At 46.8% G+C, this 7923-nt stretch overlaps 1 non-coding gene across 1 annotated transcript; it reads left to right on the top strand.

Annotated features, from left to right (window-relative positions):
• LOC121474316 lies at positions 1 to 191 on the top strand. The gene has a single exon (XR_005983334.1). It is a non-coding gene; the product is annotated as a U2 spliceosomal RNA (small nuclear RNA).
• The last annotated feature ends 7732 nt before the right edge of the window (positions 192 to 7923 follow it).

The following is a 7923-nucleotide window of genomic DNA, read 5'->3' as shown; positions in this document are numbered from 1 at the left end:
ATCGCTTCTCGGCCTTTTGGCTAAGATCAAGTGTAGTATCTGTTCTTATCAGTTTAATATCTGATACGTCCTCTATCCGAGGACAATATATTAAATGGATTTTTGGAGCAGGGAGATGGAATAGGAGCTTGCTCCGTCCACTCCGCGCATCGACCTGGTATTGCAGTACCTCCAGGAACGGTGCACCCCCTCGGGGGAAACGCTTGGTGACTAAAAACAGAACTTAGTTACTTGTGGATAGTTGTAGAGCGATGTTCTGTTTTTCTTCGCGGGAGCCGTGTAGGCAAGACAGGAGAATCAGTCTTCGTGCTAACTGCTGAGTTACTCAAGCGTCCCCAGTCTCTATCTTGAGGTACTTTGGCCGGTAGCCAGTTGTGGGACTTTTGATCTCCTTTTTTTCCTTCTAGGTAAACCCAGGAGGAGTTTTGCTTTTCCGTGACCTGATGGCTTGAGGGACCAACGGACAGGATCTCCTCTCTCATCCGGTTTAAGTAGTTGGCTTCCCTAGAACCCTTTTCAGGCTTAGAAGCAATGGTGTGAATGTAGGAGTGCAGACACGTGATACACCTGCTCCTTAGCCCTGCTTCTTTTTACCTTCTGAGCCAAGGTAAAACGTTTTGATTTCATACTTAAGGGTATGAAAAGGAGGAGGCAGGCTCTCTCTAGAGGGCCAGAGAGTAAATAGTTTAGGCTTCACGGCCTGAAGATTCTCTGTGAGCTATTTCTTCTACAATGCTTGAAAATGTAAAATTCGTTCTTGACTTGCAGTATAGGAGAACAGAGGGGCCGAACCTGTTGGCTGGCTGTAGTCTGCTGACCCCTGGTCTAAAAACACCTAATTTAGGCTGCCCAGGGGACTCAGTGGTTGAGTGTCTGCCTCCGGCTCCAGGGCCTGATCCTGGAGTCCCGGGATTGAGTCCCACATCAGGCTCCCTGCATGGAGCCTGCTTCTCCCTCTGCCTGTGTCTCTGCCTCTCTCTCTCTCTGCGTCTCTTAAATAAAACAAACAAACAAACAAATAAATAAATAAATAAAATCTTTAAAAAAAATAAGGGAACGAATCCCATTATGAGGGCCCCACTTTCATGGCCTCATCTAATCTAATTACCTTCCAAAAGGCCTCACTTACAAATACCACCACATGGGGAGGGGGGTAGGGCATCAATATATACATGTTGAATATATATTTGAATAAAATATTGTATATTATATTGTATATAAACTGGGGAAGTGGGGCACAGTTTAGTCTACAACACCTACTGAACCATAATCTGCATTTTAATAGGGTCCAAGGAGGTTCATATGCACATGAAATACTAAAAGCAAGGCTTTAAGTCATATACATTGGAAAAGAAATGGCAGGCAAGAATCACTTTGTGTCCTATCTGAGAAAGATATTCCATATTAAAGTGGCTTCCTGGGACGCCTGGGTGGCACAGTAGTTGAGCGCCTGCCTTCACCTCAGTATAAACAAACAAACTAGCTTCCTGGGTCAAATTTTATTTTTTGGTGTTATGGTTGAGATAAATAATTTAATATTATCATATCTACCAGGTACAGAGGACTTTTCTTTCCTTTTTTTTTTTTTTTTTTTTTTTAAGATTTTATTCATTCATGAGAGGCAGAGACATAGGCAGAGAGAGAAGCAGGCTCCCCACAAGGAGTCCGATGTGGGACTCTATCCCAGTCCCGGGGATCATGCTCTGAGCCAAAGGCAGATGCTCAACTGCTGGGCCACCCTGGGTAAAGAGGACTTTTTTTTTTTTTAAAGATTTATTTATTTATTTATTCAGAGAGAGCGAGAGAGAGGCAGAGACACAGGCAGAGCGAGAAGCAGGCTCCATGCAGGAAGCACGACGTGGGACTCGATCCCGGATCTCCAGGATCACACCCCGGGCTGCAGGCAGCGCTAAACCGCTGCGCCACCGGGGCTGCCCAAGAGGACTTTTTATAAGCCAAGTCCTTTGTGGAGTCCTTCACACATTTAACCTTATTTAAATTCTCATGACAACCATGTGAGTGAAGCATTATCCCATTTTACAGATGAAGAAGTTGAGGCTAGGAAGGTAAATAATTTGCCCAAGGGCTCACTGGAAATGTTTAAGTTAGGATTGGAACTCATCCTTCAAGCCAGTGTTCCTCCTAATGTGGCCCCCAGACCAGCACCATCAGTATTATCTGAGAAATTTCTATAAATGTACATTTTGGGGCCTGTGAGCCTGAGACCGACAGAGTCAGAAATTCTGGAAGTGGGACTCAGCAATCTATGTTTTAGTAAGTCCTCTAGGTGATTCTGGTATACTCTCAAATATGAGAACCACTATTTGGAGCCACCCAACCTCTCAGTGTATGCAAGACAACATGGAGGGCTTGGCAGAGAAGCCTCCCGTCAGAGGACAGAGGCTGAATCAAATGGATGAGATCACTGGGGACTGGCTCCTGTTGTGAATGCTTCAAGGAAAGCCCAGCCAGCTTGGATACCTGGGCTGTCACCCTGTTCCCCCCGGAGCATGAACTTGGCTTTCTCCCTCTCTGCCTGTCTCAGTTTAGTTGTTCCTTGCTTCCAAGGCATCATCACCCTCCTGCTCTTGCAGGGCATCATCACCCTCGTTGCTCTTTCTTGCCGACCACACAAATCTCCTCCAACCGAGTCCTCCCCTGCATGCTAGGCTCTGGTGCAAATGGATGCTGGACATCCATCCTCCCAGACATGGAAACATGGCTGGGACTTAGCTCTTCATAACCTTCCCTGCCCTGGAGCTTCCTCCTGCCTCAGCCTTCTCGGCACTTGTCATTAGGCCCTCAGTAACACTATGGGAAATGTCATTGAAATCAGATTTTTCTGGGGCAGCAGTGGCTCAGCAATTTAGCGCCGCCTTTGGCCCAGGGCCTGATTCTGGAGACCTGGGATCGAGTCCCACGTCGGGCTCCCTGCATGGGGCCTGCTTCTCCCTCTGTGTCTCTGCCTCTCTCTCTCTCCTTCTCTCTGTGTGTCTCTCATGAATAAATAAATAAAATCTAAAAAAAAAAAAAAAATCAGATATTCTGCTCAAATAAGGCGTTTTTGTTGTTTTTATTTGTTTGTTTTTAGGCATGGAGCCCCACTGAGGGCTTGAACTCACGACCCTGAGGTCTAGCCCTGAGCTGAGATCAAGAGTCAGACCTTGATGGACTAGGCCACCCAGGTGCCCCTCAAATAATGTTCGTTTATTTTTATTTTTTTATAATGTTCGTTTAAATTTGACCTCACCTCCACAGAAAAATTTGAAGAGGGTAGATTTTTCAGTCCCACCTCAAACTGTAGGAAAGGCCCAGGCTGATAGGAAGACTCCAAAAGGAGGCGATGGAACCCTTACCACTTAACCTCTACTCCTCCACTTTTTTTCCGGGATCAGATGGTGACTAATTTATCCACCAGGGGGCAGCATCTGCTCCTTGCTAGCTCTAAGACTGGGGCCCTGGGACCCAGTTTCTGGGAGGGTTGGATCTGGCAACTTGGAAGGGAAAAGGGTGCCTATGGGGCCCTTACACACGTTTTGTTTTTTCACACTCATTCTAAAATGTGGGTTGTGTTTTCTCCATTTTGTTCTTGAGGAAATAAAGCTGGGACTTGAAAAATGTGTCTTGGTAGCAGTGCCTGGGTGGCTCAGTTGGTTGAGTGGCCAACTTTTGGTTTTAGCTCAGGTCATAGTCTCCTGGTCATGGTCTCAGGGCTGTGGGATTGAGCCACGAGTCCAGATATGCGTTCTGTGGGGAGTCTGCTTGAGGATTCTCTCTCTCCCTCTCCCTCTGCCCCTCCCCTTGTTCACTCACTGGTTCTCAAATTAAAAAAAAAAAAAAAAAAAAGGAAAATAACAGGACACCTGAGTGGCTCGGCTGTTGAGTGTCTGCCTTTGGCCCAGGGCATGATCCTGGAGTCCCGGGATGGAGTCCCACATCGGGCTCCTACATGGAGCGTGATTCTCTCTCTGCCTCTCTCTGCCTCTCTGTATCTCTCATGAATAAGTAAATAAAATCTTAAAAAAAAAATAAAATAAAATCTTAAAAAAATAAAAAAAAAAAAAAGAAAAGTGGGTTTTTGTGGGACACCTGGCTGACTCAGTTGTAGAGCATGTGACTCTTGATCTCAGGTCATGAGTCCCAGTCCCACACTGGGTGGAGAGTTTACTTAAGGAAAATGGGTCTTTGTGATTCCTGCGCTGCCAGCTGGTTCTTTGGCTTCCCTCCTGCAGACTCTTCTGCTCCCTTCCTTTGCAGAGGGCATCTGTGCATTGTGCACTGAGACAGATACTGGGTAAGGGTAGTGTGGAGACAAGGATGTCCTCAGCTACTTCCTGGGTGAGTTACTTCATTCCCTATCCTCAGCTATTCCTGAGTATGGACTGTTGGTGGGGGAAGGGACCTGGAATCACTTCAGCCCTGGAGGGGTGTGTGTGTGTGTGTGTGTGTGTGTGTGTGTGTGTGTGTGACTTTTCCAAGCCATCTACTGGTGAGGGGGACAGGATTCGCCATGACTCTCAGCCCAGGGTTTCAGCATACCAGGCCTTGAGGGCGGCCTCTCTCTTTAGGGTCATCCCCACTCCTGGCCTCTGTATTTCTTCCTCTAAGAAGTCCCTCATCCTCAATAAAGATCTGAGAGTTCAATACTAACCAGACTTTGCCCAGAAATGCAGGGTTTTATAGGCATTCCTGGCTAACCCAGTATCAAACAGAACCTCCAAGGGCTCAGGAAGCCCCGACCAGGAAATTTCCAGGCTAAGGGTTGATGTTCGTTTGGTTCTCACACTCAGGGATACCCCTCAATACATTTAATCATTTGGTCATACCTCCATGAATTCATGCAAGATTTTCTACCTGCCTCTTGTGTACCCCGCACAGCGCTGGGCACCTTGGAGCTATAGATGCTATAGATGACAGGAACCAGCTTCTGGGCTCAGGGCTTAGTCTGGTAAGAGACAGCTCTGAGGAAGAACGATGACATAGAAGCTTGAATCTCATACGGGTGGAGGAGCCCATAGAAGGAAGTGGGTAGGTCCCAGCTAGTCTGTCATTCTGTTTTGAATGCTTATCCAACTCTGTCATTTCAACGTTGGCTCTAATGTCACCTATTGGAGAGGCCTTCCTGAGTATCCTGCTCCCCCCTGTCTGAAGTAGGTCCTTTTTTGAGTTTCTCTCCAGCACATCTCCCTGTGTTATTTCCCTTGATGGCATCTGAAATGATCTTCTTTATTTACTTATTTTTTTAAAGATTTTATTTATTCATTCATGAGAGAGAGAGAGACAGAGATAGAGAGGCAGAGACTTAGGCAGAGGGAGAAGCAGGCTCCCTGTAGGGAGCCTGATGTGGGACTTGATCCGAGGACCCTGGGATCACAACCTGAACCAAAGGCAGATGCTCAACCACTGAACCACCCAGGTGCCCCCGATCTTCATTTATTGCCTGTCTCTCCCCACTAGCATGTACACCCCAGGAGGGCAGATCCTTAATCACCTCACTCCTGGCTGTATGCTTCAGAACCTAGCAGGTACTCCCCATAGGATTGTTCAATGTACATACAAATGCTCAAATGTTCTCTGCAGTGAATCCCTCAACACAGGCAATCCTGTGGAGAGAAAGGGCTGCAGAGGTGAGGCTGCCAGGAAGGAATATGGTCCGTAATGGAGGAAGGCTCCCTGGGGACAGGGTGTGTGTGTGGGGATCTGGAGTTCCCATTTAAAGGGGACAAACTGCGGTTAAGTACGTAGCCTAGTGCTGCCCTGACAAGCTGGGCCCCTTCCTTCACCTCTCCCTGCCCCACCACCTCCTCTCCATTTGTTCATCAATACCTCTGGCAAACCAGAAAGATGAAGGGTGGGGTGGGATCAGCAGTTTTATCACTTTTATCTGGCTAATCAAGTAACAATTTCCCTCTTGGTTGTGAGGCCCAGGAGATAAAGGAGAAATGTTCAAGAAGTTTCTTTTTTTTTAATTTTTTATTATTACTTATGATAGTCAGAGAGAGAGAGAGAGAGAGAGAGAGAGAGAGGCAGAGACACAGGCAGAGGGAGAAGCAGGCTCCATGCACCGGGAGCCCGACGTGGGATTCGATCCCGGGTCTCCAGGATCGTGCCCTGGGCCAAAGGCAGGCGCCAAACCGCTGCGCCACCCAGGGATCCCTGTTCAAGAAGTTTCAAAGGTGCAGAAGAAAACTTGAGACAGTCTGTATTTTTCATTTCTGTATGTTTTCAGTTTCATAGCCACTGTAAGATTTGCTCAAAGCCAAGTTTGGCCAATTTCTAGCAGTGTGACTTTGGACAAATTACCTAAACTTTCAGTGCTTCTGTTTCTTCTTTTTGGAATAACCATACTTACTTCTGGGGTTGAATTACATATTAAAGAGGAAAAGTATGGCTTGGCTGGCTCAGGTGGTGGAACATGCGGGTCTTGATCTTGGGGTTGTGAGTTCAGGCCCCACTTGGGCATGCAGCATACTTAAAAAAAATTAAAATGAAAGAAAAAATCAAAATGAAAAAAAAAATCAAAAGTATGTAGAGTCCTCAGGCCAGTGCCTAGCATGCAGTGGCCCCTCAACAAGGCAGTGCAGTAGTGGTTTCCAACTTTGTGGCCTGCTCTGTCTTCCCCTCTCCTAACACAGGCCTCCTCTATGTCTTAGATCCTCTGGCAATCTGCCACCCCCAACATGGAGTGTAACACTAGTTTCCTAAGGTCTTGATGTCTTCAGGGATTCAGGGGGGCTCCCTGCATTACTGGGGAAACCAGGTGGCTGGTTTTGTAGGAGGGAGGGGAAGAAGGAGGTGGCAAGGCAGGCTGGTGCTAAACAGATGAGAGGGCAGGAGCTGGGCAGGAAAGGGTTAGGCCCTTCTGTCTAGCAGTGACTTTCCTACTCTTTTTTCTGATCCCCCTCAAATATAACCTTTAAGAAAGGTTAATACTGAATTACACAATAAATGTAAGAATCCAACATCCTTATAAAAATGGAAATATGAAAGTTATGATCTTATTCTCCTTTATCTTCCTCCCCTCCTTCAATTTTACTTACCTCTCTGCAGGTAATCACTGATATCCTGCAGGTAAACACTGTCCCTTTGTGACATCTCCTCCTCTTCAGGGCTATCTAGACTGTATCAGGCTGCAATGGCTGGGGAGATGCCACTCAGTCCTGTCCCTCTCCCAATCAATCCTATACAGGACTCATTAACTTACAGAAACTTTTCCAGAACCTTCCAGTTCACTCTCTTTTCCCCTCTTCTGAAGACCTACAAGGACTTATCTCAGATTTACAAAGGCCTGGTGTTCCCTGTTAGTGATCAGTCTTGTTTTTTCCTTTTCTAAGATTTTATGTATTCACTTGAGACAAAGGGATATGGAGGGGGAGAGAGAGAGAGAGAGTGAGTGAATGAATGAGCATGGAGAGATGAAGAGGGAGGAGAAGCAGACTCTCCACTGAGCTAGGAATCTGATGTGGGGTTCAATCCCAGGACTCTGAGATCATGACCTCAGCTGAAGGCAGATGTTTAACCATCTGAGCCACACTGGCAACCCAGTCTTGTTTGTTTGTTTGTTTGTTTGTTTTTTCACTAGAGTTTAAGCATTCTGAGGCCAGGCCCTGTGGCCTACACATTTTCTATATCCCCAGAGTCTCTCTGGCAGAGCACACAGTATGAATGAGGACAAAGTCCTGTGGAGTGAACAACTATCTTTTTATCTATCTGAACAAGGGAGGCCCTTGGGGTGTCTGCTTCTGGCCAGCCCTCTAACCGGCCATTGAGGGATTTCTTTCTTTCTTTTTTTTTTTCATTGTGGGATTTCTGCTGAGAATGCCTAGCCCTGTGGCCCCTGGCCCTGTACCTAGCACCGCCCCCCCTCCCCATGAGAGAGGACAGACACCAGATTCAGACAGATCCTTGCTTTGCTCACCCACT

The sequence above is a fragment of the Vulpes lagopus genome, chromosome 12, assembly GCF_018345385.1.
Source record: "Vulpes lagopus strain Blue_001 chromosome 12, ASM1834538v1, whole genome shotgun sequence".
NCBI classification, from domain to species: Eukaryota; Metazoa; Chordata; class Mammalia; order Carnivora; family Canidae; genus Vulpes; species Vulpes lagopus.
Note: the sequence above shows the minus strand (reverse complement) of the source record. Positions and strands in the feature narration are given on the sequence as shown.